The sequence below is a fragment of the Lontra canadensis genome, unplaced genomic scaffold (assembly GCF_010015895.1).
Source record: "Lontra canadensis isolate GAN:19392208 unplaced genomic scaffold, GSC_riverotter_1.0 scaffold138, whole genome shotgun sequence".
In the NCBI taxonomy this organism is placed as follows: domain Eukaryota; kingdom Metazoa; phylum Chordata; class Mammalia; order Carnivora; family Mustelidae; genus Lontra; species Lontra canadensis.
Genome location: NW_022631132.1, coordinates 1,239,707 through 1,257,912, shown reverse-complemented (window position 1 = coordinate 1,257,912; position 18,206 = coordinate 1,239,707).

The window sequence follows — 18,206 nt, the reverse complement described above, 5'->3', positions numbered from 1 at the left end:
ATTATGGCTATTGAAGTTTTATTTCTGTTGTCTCTTAAAATATCCAAGAACTCCTTTATTCAATGTTTATTTCTTATAGTTACTATTCTTGTTTAATGACTATAATACCTTCTTTAATATTTCTGATGATCTTAGTGATTTTGAAAGTTTTCCTCTCCCTGAGATATGTTCCCCCCCCTAAGTTATTTTTTCTTAACTTTTTTTGTTTTGATCTCTTCCTTTTATGATAGACTTCAAAAAATTATGTCTTGGGGTCCTTGGATGTTTGGTTATATTTGAGTGGGACACAAAAAAGCTGATTAAAAGATTTTGTTGTTTTTTTTTAATTAAAAGTTTTTGTCAAGGTGGGCCCTATTGTTGGTGAACTTCTAATTATTTTTAGATAATTTTATATAAGGTGATCAGATTCTCTCAGAAAATAACCTTCCAATCTTCTACCTGGGGCAAGCCTTGGCTGCAGGTTTCTGGGAACTAAACAGGAGAAGAAGTCTTGTGGTCTCACCATACAGTAGATAGCTAAATCACACACTGAGTTCTAGCTGAGTCACCCAGCCCAAAAACCTTGGGCTATAACCTTGTTATTTTAATGATCAGAATAAGTTTCAACTCTTTGGTAAGAGGGAAGTACATAGGGGAATTGCTCCACTGTGAAGAGTCTTCTGTAAGAAGGAAGCATGTAGGGGAATTACCCTGCTGTGAAGAAATGAGGAGGGAATTTGGAGGCTTACTTGCTCCGGAAACCATCTTTCAAACAATTCCCATGTTTTCAGCCCGACTTTCACCCTCACTTACAGAAGTACCCAGTGGTGACTGGATGCTGACAATATCTGAGCCTTTTGGGAGATCTTTGGTGCAAATTGTGTTGTTTATTTTCTCACTGTTGTTTTAAGATTCAGGTTTCTTGGTTCTCCCAATCTGTTAATAGTTGCTTTTTTGCTTTTCTTTTCCTAAAATGCTTTTCATAAATGTTTCCTGTTTGTTTTTCTTCATGGGTTTATGCCTCTAAAATAGTTTATTTTGTGTCATTTATACATAAATGTGAATGTCTAATCCACTGCTTTTAACTGGAAACCCTTCTTTATTTTTCATCATGACATTTAATGTGTTTATTTTGTAGCACTTCTTTTACATTATATATTTATATATTTGCTTATTATATGTCTCCACCACAAGTATGCTTGCTTCATGAAAAGAGGGATATTGTCTATCTTGTCCACTATACATCCTTAGTGCCTAGGACATAATAGACACTCAGTTAAGTATTTGCTGCATAAATTAATCTGACTTATCTTATTAATTAAAAATGATATTTATAGTCATAGCATCTGATACTGTTGTAGGGAAAAAATGAAAATAACTGTATAGCAAATTAGTCAATTCAAAATGGGAGAATTAGATACTTGAGGAAAAACAATATATGACAAGACACATAATAGCACAAATATATTTTACTGCAAAACCAATATATTTTCAACTTTATAATGCTACATTTTGTTCATAGGGGACTGCCTCTGAAACATGTCTATGAACTTAAACTCACTGAATCTTAGAAGTGGGGAAAAACTGCAAATTATTCAGTTTAGTATCTTGTTTTACAGATAAGGAAACTGAGGACAAGAAAGGGGAAGTTATTAGCCAAATATCAGACAGCTAGTTAGTGGCAGAGCTGAGGCCCAGGCCCATCTCTTCAGACCATCTGCCTATTACTCTTTCTAATTTGGGACCTGAAGATATGGTCTGATCAAAACAGCCCAGCTGTGTAAGTGTGTACCATCACTGGCCCACTAATCTCACAGGGGTGTTAGAACAGTGAAAGTATAGTGCTAGATTTGAGTGGGATTTGGATGAAAAGAATTAGTGGCATGAGGTTTTTTTAACACTTACACAAACATAAGGTACAGTTATGGAATGAGATTATTTACACAGTAGCCTTTCAATTAGCCTCAGATTCCCTCAGGGGAGAATGATTCTATATTATATGACATATATTGCTTGTGTTAAACACCACACAGTTGGCCCATGAGTGGCTGGCTATATGGATAGAAGTCCAAGAAGCTAATAGCCTCAGTCCTGCCAGCAAAAACCGCTGGGGGAAAACAGTGCTAAATGTTAGATATGACCTTGATACAAATGATAAGACATTGCAGGTGAGTTTGTGGCATTTTGCATTTCCTCAAAATCCTTCCATTTGGAATGAAGGGGAGCAAACAATGGGGCAGGCCCTTTCACAGAGAGTCACTGATTTTGGCTGTACAGTAAAAACTGATTTATTTTGATGTGTCTGCCTAGGGCCTAGAACTTGAAAAGCTTCAGCCAGGGAGACAAGTGTTTTTTTTTTGTTTTTTTTGTTTTTTTTTTTTTTTTGTCTTTAAGTAACTAAATTGCCTTTCACATTTCTATTTTATGTCTGCAAAGGGAACACAATAAATTTGGGTAAGAATGTAGCAGACAGAAATCAGAGCTGATGAATTCCAAGCTTACATAAACTAAGGTTCCCAATCCCAGGTGCTTTTGTTTTTTCTGTCAGTAGACTTAGTAAAACAAGACAGATGTTCTGAGTCCTCCTAACTCCTGTCCCATTACTCAGGGATTTTGGAGACTGGGCATTGCAATTGCTTTGCTGAAATAGAAGAGGATTTAGTAGGCTAGGGTGTGATGGGGAGAGAGGGTGAAGAGTGTGGGGAGCAGCACATCAAGCTGCTCATTCATAGGAGATGATTTGTGTTCATTCATAGATGTGAAAGTGAAGGAAGCACAGAATCCAGCCCCCTACAGTAACCACAAGCAACTGCGACTCTTACTTTCCTGAAGATACTGCAGAAACCCAAAGTTCACAGCCCTCCTGACTGAATGTTTAATCCCAGAGAAGCATTAGAGCAATGCTTTAGGTTTGCTTTAGCCCTCACGTTTATATAGTGTTGTTGACTTTTTAAAATTATGAAACTTGAGCAACTTTAGTGAATCAAACATGGATATCCAGCAATTTGAGTGCCTGCCTGTCTGACTTTTTTTCAGGTCCAGTCATGTTTTTTTGTGGCTTGAGGTTATTTCACAAATATATTTCTTTTGGTTGATTCTAATGATTGTATAGTCACCCAGCCTGTTAATATCCAGTAGTATGTTTAGCCAGCCTCCAGTTATTGAGCATTTGGAATCTTTCATGGAATGTCTTTTAACCACTCTTATTTTGCACCAAACTCTACTCACATTTCAAGGTTCTGGTTCAATGCTACCCCCTCCATAATAAATTTCTTTTCCCACCTCCACCCCGCTCCAGCCCCATGGAATAAAATCAGTTCTTTTTTGCTCCTGTAGTTTATTGTCTTTAGTTTCATGAAAGAACATGTTACACATACAGTTGTCTTTCCTGTTATATTATAGGCTACTTGAGGGCAGGGATTGGGTCTTATACATAGTTGAATCCCCTAAACATATGACATAGTGATTTACAGATATACATATACAGCAGATGAATATTTAAACAGCAATATAATGAAGATTTTTGCATAAATTATTTTCATTTATTTTGGATTATATCCTTGGGTGTATATTTCTGCAAATGGAATTACTTGGGCAAAGAGCAGTTACACACTTTCATAGTGTATTTCAGATATTTCACCAGCAATTTGTGTGGTGACCTGTTTCCCAACAGTGGTCTTTATTACACATATACTACCAAGCTGGGGGACATTGTGTTTTAATTTGTATTATGCTGAGGTCATATATTTTATCCTGTGATTATATACTGAATATGTTCCCTATTGTGCTTGTTGTCCATTTTTTTGATGACTCATCTAGTGAGCTTTATACATTTATCTCATATGTTTCATTATTTATTTATATGTTCTGACTGGTGTGTTTTGAGAGTTCTCAATTGTATATATTTTCCCTTTTGGTTGTTTCATATATATATGAAACAGTGTTGTTGACTTTTTAAAATTATGAAACATAATTTATTGTGTTATATTAGTCACCATACAATCCGTCCTTAGTTTTTGGTGTAGTATTCCAAGATTCATTGTTTACAAATACCACCCAGTGCTCCATGTAATACGTGCCCTCCTTAATACCTACCACCAGGCTCACCCATCCCCTCTCCTACTCTCCCTTCCCCTCTAAAACCCTCAGTTTGTCTCTCTGAGTCCTTTTTGATCTTCATCTGATTATAGTACAATGTGCACAAGATTTTCTGTCATATGTTTGAACACATTATCTTGGTTTCAATGATACTCTTTATTGTTTCAATGGCTATAATAGCTAGATAAACAAGGCTGCTCTGGGTTTTTTTTTTCTAGTTTCACAGTTTAGACTTGTATGTCTAACATTTTTTAAAAAAGATTTTATTTATTTGACAGACAGAGATCACAAGTAGGCAGAGAGGCAGGCAGAGAGAGAGGGGGAAGCAGGCTCCCTGCTGAGCAGAGAGCCCGACGAGGGGCTCAATTCCAGGACCCTGAGATCATGACCTGAGCCAAAGGCAGAGGATTAACCCACTGAGCCACCCAGGCGCCCCTGTATGTCTAACTTTTTGATCCATCTGGAATTTATTGAAGCATATGATGTGAAAGACATATGATCAAATTCAATTCTCTTCTTATGGATGCACAGTTTCCCCACCAATATTTATTTGTTAGTGTTTGTATGTGTGTTCTTTCTAGTTAACTGGAGACATTTTTTTGTAAATTTGGCTCTGTTTGTTTAAAATATGCTATTTCATTGATCCACCTTCATTTTTAATTCAATGCCAAAATGTCTTTTTTATATGTATGATTTTATAATAAGGTTTAAAACCTGAGAAGCTATATACCATCATTATATAAAATGGTATTTTTTTGCATTTTTGTCTTCTTATTCTTCCAGGTGAATTTCACTATAAATGTGTCATGGTCTGTAAAACACCATGAAGAATTTTTAATTGATATTGCATTAAATCTATATATTCACTTAAAGAGTTTTATCTTTCTTGTATTTTAGCCTTGCCAGTTGGGAGCGAAGTGTCCCTTTCCATTTATTCAGGTATTTCTTTATTTCTTCAATTATGATCTTATTATTTCCTTTGAATACACTTCTTTCATCATCGTTAAATTTTTCAAAGTACTTTTAAATCGATCTCATTCAGTGGCTTTGCTGTAAGTTAGTAGAAGAATTTAGATGCACTAAGCATGACTGTCTTTTAATGGATATTTCCCCCCCAGTATTCTTCAGGATTACTTTTTCATGGTAATAGTTTTATTGGGATATAATTCACATACCATACAATTTATACATACACATACAAATGCATGTACATAAAATGGTTTTTAGTATATTTAGAATTGTGCTACTTTTACCACAATCAATTTTAAAATATTTTTATAACTAAAAAAAATGAAAATATGAGAGATGTAACCATATGGGAATATCAAATCATGGTGGACATTGAACTAAAGCAATGATAAGGTTTTGGGCAGCATAAGTGTTAAAAGTTTTAGACATATTGAAAGTATAAGTCCATAAATTTTAATTAAATCACATAGCTAATAAAATACAAACAAATGAAACAACCTATCCTATCATTCCTGCACCACTTTTCAAGATATTGACAACAATTAATCTACTTTTTATATACCAATTTCTCTATAGATTTGCCTAGTCTGGACATTTCATATATGTGAAATTGTGAAATAAAAAATGGACTTTTAAGCAGAAGCAAAACAACATTTATTAAACACCTACGTCTCTGTTAAGCATTTTCTATATTTTTTTATTTAATCTTCAAACAGCCATTTAAGTTAGGTAATATTCCATTTTATTTTATTTTTTTAAAGATTTTATTTACTTATTTGACAGAGAAAGAAAGAGATCACAAGTAGGCAGAGGGGCAGGCAGAGAGAGAGGGGGGAAGCAGGCCCCCTGCTGAGCAGAGAGCCCAATGCGGCGCTCGATCCCAGGACACTGAGATCATGACCTGAGTCAAAGGCAGGGGCTTAGCCCACTGAGCCACCCAGACGCCCCTAAAATATTCCATTTTAAATACAGGAACTGATAGTAGAGAGGTTGAGCAATTAGAGATCATACGGTTAGGATATGATATAACCTGGATGCTTTGACCCAATCTTTGTCCAAGTTCTCTTTGCCTTAAGGTGTTTAGGAAGTTTGGAAAATATCTCTCCAGTACTCTTGCCTCAATGGCCCTCATTGCCTTCCATAGAGACAAAACACCAATATGACATTTCTCACACTGTGAGGGCTGAAAGAGCAGAGTAAAATAGAGTATTTTATATAACATAGACTCATGGATCTAAATAAATTTGCTCTTTCAACTTCCCTCCATCAGATATTGAGAATGACCAATGATCTGTGTACATTTTAAATCACAGAGCCATGGGAAATTAGAGCTCAAAGCTGAAAAGAGACTCAGAGGCCACCTGGTCTAGCTGCTTTATTTTATTGATGAAGAAACTAGGACCCAGAAAGAGCAAGCTATCTGCTCAAGACCATATAGCTCAAATATGGTGACAGAGGATGAGTTTTAATCTATTACTGGAAAAATAAGTGTACCAAAGGTGAAAGTCCCACCCAGAATAACTGCAGAAAACAAATTAAGAGGAAATCAAGATAGTGATGTGGAAAGGTCACTGAATTAGGTCAGAAGGTCTGGATTCCAACACTATTTCTGCCACTAATTCATTGTGAGACCTTAGACAAGTCACTTAACCTCTTTGAACTTCTGTTTCTTCATCTGGAAATGGTTGGGTTGAAATATATGATGTTTTGGAAGATTGTGTTTATTAAACGCTCCTGAAATTGTATTGAATAACTAAATAAGTGAACCTTTGTATAAATGCTAAATGTTATGTTATTTTTAGAAGATACCCAGGGAAGTGCATAACCAAAAAACTGAGAAGAAGGGTAATCAAAAAAAAGTTTTTAAAGAACCATTACTATAAATTTACATGCCTCTAGGGATAAAGGCATTAATGCACTTTTTAAACATAAAAGTTTATTTCTTCAACAAATAAAAGAGTGCCTGATTATTTCCAGTAAGTAGATATACAAGACACACTGGCCAAGTTAATAATACGCCGATTCTGGATGCAATATTGACAAATGCAGTGGCATGTGTAGATGGGTTATATAAAATCATTTCCTTAATAAAGTCTTAATTTTTTATGGTTATTTCCTTTGGGAAGAGAAAGCAATTCAATCTTATTTTAAGGAAAAAAGATTTTGTCATGTTCTAAAGAATAATAGTCATTTATCCATTCAACTAATATTTATTGAATGCCTGCAGTACATGCACATGTCAAGGAACAAATTTATCCTAAAATGGGAAAATTTTAAAAATGATACAATAACATGAAGCTAACATTGAAAACCTGTCTTTTTTATGATTCAAGGTACGTGAGCAGTCAAGAGCTGTTTGTTTAAATCTTCACAGGCTGAAACTTTCACAGTAGAGAGGCAGAGCAGATGATGTGTGTGTAGGGGGCTGAGTGGGAGGGCAAAGAGTGCAGCTCTGTAAGCAGGAGCTGAAGCACACAGCAGAAAATGATCATATTGATGCATTCCTCCTCCCTCTCCCACCTTCCATGATGGAATAATAATAGGGATCCGTTCCATGTGTATTGTATCACCCTTCAGAGTTTACAGAGTGCTTTCACATTCATTATCTTATTTGATCTTCCTGCCAACCCAAAAAGAGAGGCATAGTGGGTATTGTTTTTTTCCATTTTCAAGATGAGAAAATAAGGGGCTGGAAGAGGTTATGTGGATTCTCCATGGAAAAACAATACAAATTAGTACCAGGACTAGAACTCATGTCTTTTGTCACTGAAAACAGTGTTTTTTCCATTACCTGCATTCATCCCAGTATTTTCTCTTCTCATCTCCATATTTAGAGGCCTAAGTTATTCAGTGTTCCCCTGGGCAGGCTGTTGTGCTGAGCAGCAGCAACAGTAGCAGCAGTAGCAGCAGCAGCACAAATCAACTCCAACAGTTAGGATAGAGCAATAAGAGTGAATTATTACCACAAGTAAAAAATGCTTCTTTCATCTGCTCTGGTCAAAGTGTGTGTGAGAGTGCATGTGTGCATGTGTGCATGCATGTGTGGTCTGAGATGGTTAGAGAGTGGAGCATTGAAAATTATATTTTAGCCAGTCTTTCTAGAATTCACTTCTGTTGATCTAAAATGGTAGTAGTGTACACATACAATATCTCCACTTGCATTTGGTGAAACGGAGTGAAAAAAATAATGAATACAGAGGTAGACATGCTCATGAAGGAATGAAGAAAGAAGAATTCAGTGAGCACCTGATATGTGCTGAGTGCTTTACTTACAATATTTCATTTAATCTTTACTATTGCCCCATGACATAGGTCATATAGTGTCCTTCTTTTACAGATTAGTAAACTAAAGCTTAGATAGGTTAAGTCCTAAGTCACAGAACCAGTGATATCCTATGCTAGGATTCAAATAGGTCCATATGGCTCCAGGATTGGGCATCTTAACTACTATACCAAATAAAGAAACTGTATTTTCTGGTGATTTGAATCACACATGTCTTTCTTCTTTTTCTTTTCTTTGTTTTTTTGTTTTTTGTTTTTTTTTTATTTGAGAGGGGAGGGACAGAGAGAGAGGGAGAGGGAGAATCCTCAAGTAGACTCCCCACTGAGTGTGAATCCAACACAGGACTCACTCCCAGGACCCTGAGATCATGACCTGAATCCAAATCAAGAGTTGGTTGCCTAACTGATTGAGCCACGAAGTTGTCTCACACATGTTTTTCTTTTTAATCAAAGTTGGGAGAGCCCTCCAAGGTCTGCTTGTCCAACGTTTCACTAAATACAGGTATCCCTTCTAGACACCCCTCACTGATGACCATCCAGTGAAACACAGGGACTCTAACTTAGTTTAGAGTCTATAGATGGAGATGGAGCTGCAAGGACTTATGCCTTCTCTTGTCTGGTGCTTCATCCAGGGCAAAATCTAGGCATTTGCATGAGGCAGTAAGCCACCATTAGAGATACCCTGTGACTGCAATAGAGAGAGATAGAGTCCATGCACTCAGCTTTAGCACCATCTAACTCCAGCCATTTTGTGACCTGGCCCTTTGCTTAGATGGACCTGACAAACAAGGGTTTGTGGAACCAACAAGTCTTTGTGGAATTCATATTTGGTTTTGCACAGCTGCATTGCCTTTGCCCCAAACATGGTTAAAGGAATCAGTAAGCTGATGATCAGTCAGGAGCTGCATGAATCCTTTTGTTTTTCATTCACGGGATCCAAATGGTACCTTCAGACTTGGGTTAGGTTTCTGATGGCCATTAAGGGGCATTCTGATTCTGCAACAATCTCTGGTGAAGAAATGATCAAGGTTCTAGAAAACCCTCTACTGTTCAAGCAGAATAGTAAGTATTGATGACTTCCACTGTTCCAGAAATAATGTCACAATTACTGAAGGGGGAGAGTTGTCTGTTTATGTAGTTCACTGGGTATCTTCCAAAGATTACCCCAAAGATACAGATATAGTGAAAGAAAGGGCCATCTGTACCCCAGTGTTCATAGTAGCAATGGCCACAGTCACCAAACTGTGGAAAGAGCCAAGATGCCTTTCAACAGACGAATGGATAAAGAAGATATGTTCCATATATACAATGGAATATTATGCCTCCATCAGAAAGGATGAATACCCAACTTTTGTATCAACATGGATGGGACTGGAGGAGATTATGCTGAGTGAAATAAGTCAAGCAGAGAGAGTCAATTATCATATGGTTTTACTTGTGGAGCCTGAGGAATAACATGGAGGACATTAGGAGAAGGAAAGGATAAGTGAATTGAGGGAAATTGGAGGGGGAACTGAAGCATGAGAGACTGTAGACTCTGAGAAACAAACAGGGTTTTGGAGGGGAAGAGGGTGGGGGTGGTGATCCTGGTGGTGGGTATTAAGGAGGGCACGTTTTTGCATGGTGCACTGGGTGTGGTGCATAAACAATGAATCCTGGAACACTGAAAACATAAAATAAAATATTAAAAAATAAAGTGAGAATATAGATGAGGGGAAGGGCTGGACAGTGCTGTGGATTGATATTTTTGGGGTGGGACTGTTTTACCCATATCTACCAGTTTCCCATTATTTCCTCAACTAAAGCATGTCTAAAGAGCTCTTAACTGGTCAAGAATAATATCCAGCTTGTGTGGATGGAGAATTCATTCATGGTGACTGACTTCATCCTTCTTGGCATGGCAGACAACCCTCAGGTTGGAGTCCTGCTATTTGGAGTCTTCCTTATCATTTATATTATCACTGTGTTGGGAAATCTAGGCCTGGTAATCCTGATCAGAGTCAGTCCCTGCCTCCATACTTCCATGCACTTTTTTTTCCTCTAACCTATCCCTTTTTTTTAAGAGATTTTATTTATTTATTTGACGACAGAGATCACAAGTTGGCAGAGAATCAGGCAGAGAGAGAGGAGGAAGCAGTCTTCCCACTGAGCAGAAAGCCCGATGTGGGGCTTGATCCCAGGACCCTGGGATCATCACCTGAGCCGAAGACAGAGGATTTAACCCACTGAGCCACCCAGGCACCCTTTTCCCTTCTTGATATCTGTTTCTCTTCCATTACAATCCCAAAGACTTTAGCAAACTTGTTATCTAAATTGTAGGCCATTTCTTTCCTTGGATGCGTAACTCAAATGGGCTTGTTCATAATCTTTGCCTCTGCTGAATGCAACCTTTTGGCTTCCATGGCTTATGACCACTATACTGCCACCTGTCACCCACTGCTCTCCCCTATCACCATGTCTAGAGTCTGTTGTCTTCTCATGATAGCAGGATGCTACTTTGGGGGATTAGTTAACATGGTTTCTGTGACAACTTCCATCACACAACTATCATTCTGTCAACCACGTGTCATTCCCCACTTCTTCTGTGACATTCCTCCACTATTGGTACTGGCTTGCTCAGACCCCTGGGTCACCCAGATACTGGTTGTTAGCTGTGGGGGATTCACCCTGGTCACCTCCACTGTGGTGATCCTTGTCGCCTATGTGTCTGTCCTCATGACGATCCTGGGAATTCCTTCAGCTTCTGGCAAAGAAATGCTTTCTCTATGTGTGATTCCCACATGACTGCTGTTGACCTATATTATGGAACAACTATGTGTATTTAACTTGCAGCCCTCTCGACAGGGATCCCAGGCAAGAAAACAGATGGTTTCAGTGTTTTATACAATGTTAATCCCCATGTTAAATACTCTTAAGTTTGAGAAACCAGGAAGTGAAAGTTAAATATTGAAGCAGAGTCCCTAATCTTCCATTTTGTGTCTCAAGAATGTAACATGTTCTATGAAGACTTGCTTACAGTTCTATTCACGGTGTTTTCCTTGCCTGCAAATGAAGCCTTGTTAAGAACAATTGAATTGCTCTGGCTAAGAGTTTAGAAGTAGTTGTTTAGATAAACAGCAACACAATAAGAAGTTATATGGCCAAAACAATGTGTATTTTCTGAAGCAACTGTCTGATAAGAAATGTTTTAAGAGGGAAATATGAATGTAGATATGAATATGTCAATTTGAGTTGTGAACTGGTGTAACCCCAGTCATAAATTTTAAATAATTCCATGATAACAAGGTTAGAAAATAGTGTAATTTGACTATAAATTATAGAAGAAAACATAAATGGCAACTGAGATACAAATACTTTTGCTTTACTATTCATGTATTTATATGGAGGATTTACTTGGTATCCCTTAGGCTGAATTAAGTTCAGTCCATATCTTTTATCCTCATGAAAGGATGACTTTCAGAAGACTCCTGAATGTGTGTTTTCCAAATGCTGCACCATCACTACTGCTGTGAGGCTATAAAATGTGAGACTATATATTAATTCACATATGTAATTATTGAGATTTATAAGGGTAAATCTTAAAAGATAGTAATGCTAAGCCAAACAACAGATTGAGTTTGCTAATTAGAGTAGGATTTGAAAGATTCTTTGTAAGGGACAATGGACCATTGATTAGTGGAAACTCTAGGCCTAAATTATACCAATGATTTTTTTGTGTGTGTGTAAATACTAAATGGACTATTGTATGCAAATTATAAACTAGCTAAGCCTATTGGTATTCCTGAACATATGACCAACAGACAACACAAGTGTGAGTAAAACCCCAATTAATTTATTAGTCCATGGCTAGCCCTCAGAACTTGAAAAGGTGCATGAAATTTGTGGATATTACTATCTTGTCTAAATATATTGAACAACAAACTATCTATAAAAGCATATCATCCTATACCTGAAGACTAAAAACTTATTATCTTACTTTTATAGTTGAGGAAGCCAAGGCTTAGAGAAGAGAAACTGAGCAAGATCAAACAACTAGTTAGGGGAAAAATAATCAAATTGGCTCTGGCTGCAAGGAAAAACAAAAAGAAGTATTTATTTATACCTAGGTCACACAATATTTGAGCCCTAAGGTAGCTTTGTTTCTGCCTCTATTCCCCAAAGCTTTCTAGACTTAATAGCCATCTTCCAAAGACTGCTAAGCCCCAGTTGTGAGGCAGTGTGGTTCACTACCAAGTAAAACTAATCCTCTTAGAGCCCAGATCCTTATATCCAACTACCAGATGGAACCTCCCCTTGAAAAGTTCCTTAAGTGCTTCAAACTTAATGTTTAAAAACTGAACTCTTCTAACCCTGCTCTTCCTTTCCCCTTGTTTCCTATGTAAGTGAACAACACAACCCGGTTTCTTAAACCCAAAGCCTAAAGTTAGTCTTTGACACTTTCTCCCCCTTCAACTCCCTACATTCAATCAATCACAAAATCCTGCCAGTTCTTCCTCCCAAATTCCTTTTGAAGTAGTTTATTCTTCACTGACACTGTCCTAGATCATGACATACTCCTTTCTTGCCTAGATTAGCAAAATAATCTTTTATCCTTTCTCTCTGAATCCACCCTGGATCCTATTAAATCTACTTTTTACATAACAACTATGGTAGTTTAAATGTAAATCCAACCAGACCAGCCTTCTACTCTCCACACTGATAAGATAAATTCCAAATTGTTATATTTGGCATGCAAAGCTCTCCATATCTTGTCTGTCCAAGTCCTATCCATTTTTTGAAGTCCAAGCTTAAATCCCATCTTTTCTACGTAACTTTTCCTGATGTTTCAGATGGAAGTAGGGATTCATACCCTGGTTTCCCATTGCATTTTGCACCTCTATTGTAACATTAATACACTTGGCCTTATGATAAAATCCTCTGAATTTTTTTAGAATTTCTGTTTTGCTTACATACACTGAAAGCTTTCAGAAAGATAGAGCCATATTTGGTTAATTTTTCATCTCCCAACCAAGGTTTAGCATAAAGTCTGGTACCTAGTAAAGGTTCAAAAAACCTTAGTAGAGCTGAAATTCATTCACAACTAACCTTTTTACTTATCCAGGTCATTTTTTTCCACAAAGTATTGTTATATCCTATTGTGTAATGGAAGAAAGGTAGAAAATTTTACCTCCTGGAGCATGGGCTTCTAGCTGAATCTCTTGTTTTTTTGGAGGTTTTTGCTTGACATTCAATCCACAATAGAGAACCTGAATCTCTTCTTTATTGTCCGTTCAACTCTATACACTGAGGTGCTTGCCCTCCAAACACTTGTCCTCCCTGGATTTCTGTCCTTCTCTGGTAATGGGTCCAATCAACCACATGGCAGATGCTTCCTGGAAGAAAAACCATCCTATTTGTAGGATTCAAGGTTAAAGAGTTTCAGAATCAGAAATCAGAGGTAGAAGGGCTCACAAAGATCATTGAGAATAAGGGGTTTTAATTTTTTAAACATTGAAATTATTTCTTTAAGTGAATTCAAATGCAGAACAAAAATATATAAAACATCAAAGTAGGACAGACTTAGCTGAAATCAGTGTGAGTTGCCTATAACTCTAACTCCATTGCTAAGCACTCACCTCTACCTCTGTGAAGCACCTCTCTAGAACCTCAACAATAGTCTGGAAACACTAGGTTAATCAAAACTGCTCTTTTCACACATGAGGAAACAGTGTCCCCAAGGGAGAGCAACATTCTGGAAATCACTCAGTTTGTCAGTGGTAGAGGCAGATTTAGAATTCAGGTCTTCTGATTCATACCCCAGATTATCATCTCTCACCATATTTTCTTAGGCCCCTCTCAGGATTTGAGACACTTAACACAGCTGAGAGGGTGGGATGAAATGGGCCTCATTAGACTAGACTGAACAGCACACATTGACTCAAGATCTATCTCCTTGGCAAGCAGCTATGTCTCCTACCCACTGAACAGCTCCAGCAAGAGTAGAGAGAGCTACAACTTCATCATCTTTCATAATTTCTATGTGAGAGGTGGTGACCCCAGGGGATACTAAAATACTTTTAGTAATAGACAGTCCTTACAGTTAGGACTGGCCAAATAATTTGTAGGTCCATGGCAAAATGTAAATGTGAAGTTCTGTATTCAAAAAGCAAAAAGAAGTGCCATTTAAGGTACTCAAATATAAAGTTTTCCCCTTTCTATTGCAGTCTCTCTCTCAATCTGTTATGATGCTTTCAATTTGCTATGTAATATCATACCCTCTCAGGCACAGGGATACTTGAAGGGCAAGTGCAGCCCTGCACAGGTGCCTGGTGATTCTATCCTGTGACTCAATGCACACGTGCATGGTCCCCTGGCTAGTTTCCTCCTCCCACAGACTGCTGGACAGATATATTGTACCTTGGTCAAGAGTCAATAAATCAAGCTAGGCATATCCCCTTCCCATGGGCCAGCTGCTCCAACCCATGGTGGACAAATGGACACCATGGGTAGGGCAACCTCTGTACCAGGATGTTCTAGGTACCTGGGTCAGGGTGGACAACAGATCAGTCCTATTGAGTCAAATGTCAAATGCACCATGGCAATACTACCCTGGGGTCAGGATGGCTATTATGGCAAACAACCTTGAAATGTTGTAGCGCATGCTGTCTAACCCCATTATTCCCAAGGCTCTTGCTCAGTCTACTGAGAGTGAAGGTTTGTAGCAACCACTGGGCAAATTATTAAATTATTAAAAATTAATACAGTGACATTAACCCCCAAGTACAAGGTCATTCTGAGCACTGTACTGTACTGTCATACTGAACACACGTCCATGAGTACAAGCTCTGAATCAGACTGCCATACTTTGAGACCCACCTCTCTCACTTCTGAACTCTTTGACCATAGACAAGTTACTTATGTTTTCTATATCTCAGTTTCTTCACCTATACAATGGGGATGATAAGATTATCTATCTCCCAAGGTTGTTGTAAGATTTATATGAGGTAATGGCTTGTGCATTGGTCAGAATGGTGTTCAGATGTAGAATATATCCAGTAAGTTTTTATTTTTAAAGATTTTATTTATTTATTTAACAGAGAGATAGAGCACAAATAGGCAGAGAGGCAGACAGGGAGAGGGAGAAGCAGGCTCTCCGCTAAGCAGGGAGCCCAACATGGGGCTCGATCCCAGGACCCTGGGATCACGACCTGAGCTGAAGGCAGAGGCTTTAACCCACTGAGCCACCCAGGCGTCCCAGTAAGTTTTTTTATTATCATTTTTTGCTCCTAGGATCCCACGTTTTCCAGATATCCAATATAGGCACTGGTTTTGATTTCCCTGGATCTTCTGCAGGGCTCTGTTCCAAATGGTATTTACCCAGCTTGCACAGCATGTAATCAGATTTGAGTCTCCAGTGACCTTTCCAGCTTAAGGGGAACTCCACTAGATTTGCACAAACTGAGAGAGCCCAGTTAGTTGTCACTGGCAGAATTTATAGTTTTTACTTCCACAGACTCAGGACCCATTGAAATCAGTGTTAGGTCTTAACACACAGTCTCAGGACTATCAAATTCAGCATTGGGGACCTCACATCTAGTTCTGCTGCTTCTCCCCAGGCTTTCAAGAAGGGGATATTCTCATTGTCTTATAAATAGTCATTCCTGGTTATTGGGTTAATGAGAAAGACTATCCAGAGTAATTTCTGGTGTCGCCATCTCAATCCTGCTGCCCTAAGGCCATCTGTTGGGGTCATGGATGTTCAATGGGGACTTGGATTCAGAACAAGATTTGAAGCCAGTGGAACCTAGGCCAGTCCTAAAGGGAGCAAGACTTCTCCCAGTGGGGGGATGAGGGATCTTAAGCGCAGGAGAACCTGTAAGTTAAGGAAGTGACTCTGTCTCCTCAGGTGTTATAAGAAGATAATCATTGACCTTTTTCTGCATCTGCCACTCAAAGTTGCTAGAGAAGCTGAGCCTTGCTATCCAGGGAGCTCTCAGCACATCTTCACACCTGCCATCCTCAGCCTACACTCAGGATGCACTGTAGTCAGTTTCACTTGGTGAGTGGGCTTCTCCAGCTATTCTTGCAGAGACCTGGTCAGGGGCAGTCCTGGAAGCTGGAACTAGCTGAGGCCCATCTCACATTGCACGAGTAGAGTTCAGGGACTCAGAGCATTAAGCAGTGACAGCAGAAGAGGCTGAGTCTTTTTTGTACAATACTAAGAACAGGGCTAGGCTGGGATTAATGGAGAATAGAAATAAGCAAGTCCATCAATAAATATTTTATGAGTTCACATGCTGTGTACAAACTGATTCTAGGCAGTATAGAAGCATAGAGAAGAGAATGGGGAGAGAGGTGAGACACGCCAAAGGAAATAAAAGCCCTTCTCTTGGGGAGCATAAAATATAGGCCTCAGAGATGAAAATGTTTAAGCACTTAGAGAAAAAAGTCAAATAGAAATGGGTTTTACTCTATGATATTTTCCTGAAAAGTGATATGTAAAATAATTTCAAACTCAGTAAGGTCCCACTGACTTGTGTTTTAGCATTAGAGATAAGTTCCTACTTAAAAAAAATGTAACCTCAATTCAAACCAACAATAAAGGTGTTGATTTGTCTTCATTAAGAATTGCCAATTTTGGGGGCGCCTGGGTGGCTCAGTGGGTTAAGCCTCTGCCTTCGGCTCAGGTCATGATCTCAGGGTCCTGGGATCAAGCCCCGCATCGGACTCTCTGCTCAGCGGGGAGCCTGCTTCCTCCTCTCTCTGCCTGCCTCTCTGCCTACTTGTGATCTTTCTCTGTCAAATAAATAAATAAAATCTTAAAAAAAAATGAATTGCCACCTTTGATAAATTAAAAAAATTAAATAAAAAAAAGAATTGCCACCTTTTCCACGTATGCTGGTTGACCCTGATAACTAATTCAATTATCTAAAATTACTTTTTCTTAATTTTAAGATAATTACATGCTAAGTTTTGAGAAATTAGAAAATATGAAGAAGATTGAGAAATACATATCAGCACCTAGAGATAACTACTAACACTTTGGTGTACATACTTTTGGTCTTTTGCTTTTTAATACATGTGTATGTGTCTATGCACATGTGTGTATAATTGTATTTGTAGTAAAATAATAACGTAATACTATTTTCTACCATATTCTTTTCACTTAAAACTATGTTAGAAAAAATATGCATGTCAAAAAGCATTCTTCCTCAAGTCTAATGGTTCCATAAATATACTCTAGTATATGGATGAACTCTCATGATTAACTGTTTTTTTAAGTTTTTATTTAAATTCCAGTTAGTTAACATACAGTGTAATATTCTTTTCAGGTATATAATATAAGGATTCAACACTTCCATACATCCCCTAGTGCTCATCACTAGGTACCCTCCTTAATCCCCATTACCTATTTCACCCATCCCTCATTATCTATTCATCAGTCAATGGACACTTTCCATAATTTGGCTATTGTAGATACTGCTGCTATAAGCACTGGGGTGCATATATCCCCTTGAACTGGTACTTTCGTATTCTTTGGGTAAATACCTAGAAGGATCATGGGGTGTAGTTCTACTTTTAAGTTTTTGAGGAACCTCCATCCTCTTTACCACAGTGGCTGCAACAGTTTGTATCCCCACCAACAGTGCATGAGGGTTCCCCCTTACTCTGAATCCTTGCCAACACCTGTTATTTCTTGTGTTTTTTTTATTTTGGCCATTCTGAAAAGTGTGAGGTGATATCTCATTGTAGTTTTGATTTCCATTTCTCTGAGGATAATATTGAACATCTTCTCACATGTCTGTTTGCCATTTGGATGTCTTCTTTGGAAAAATTTCTGTTCATGTCTTCTTCCCATTTTTTAATTGAATTATTCCTTTTTTGTATGTTGTTTTATA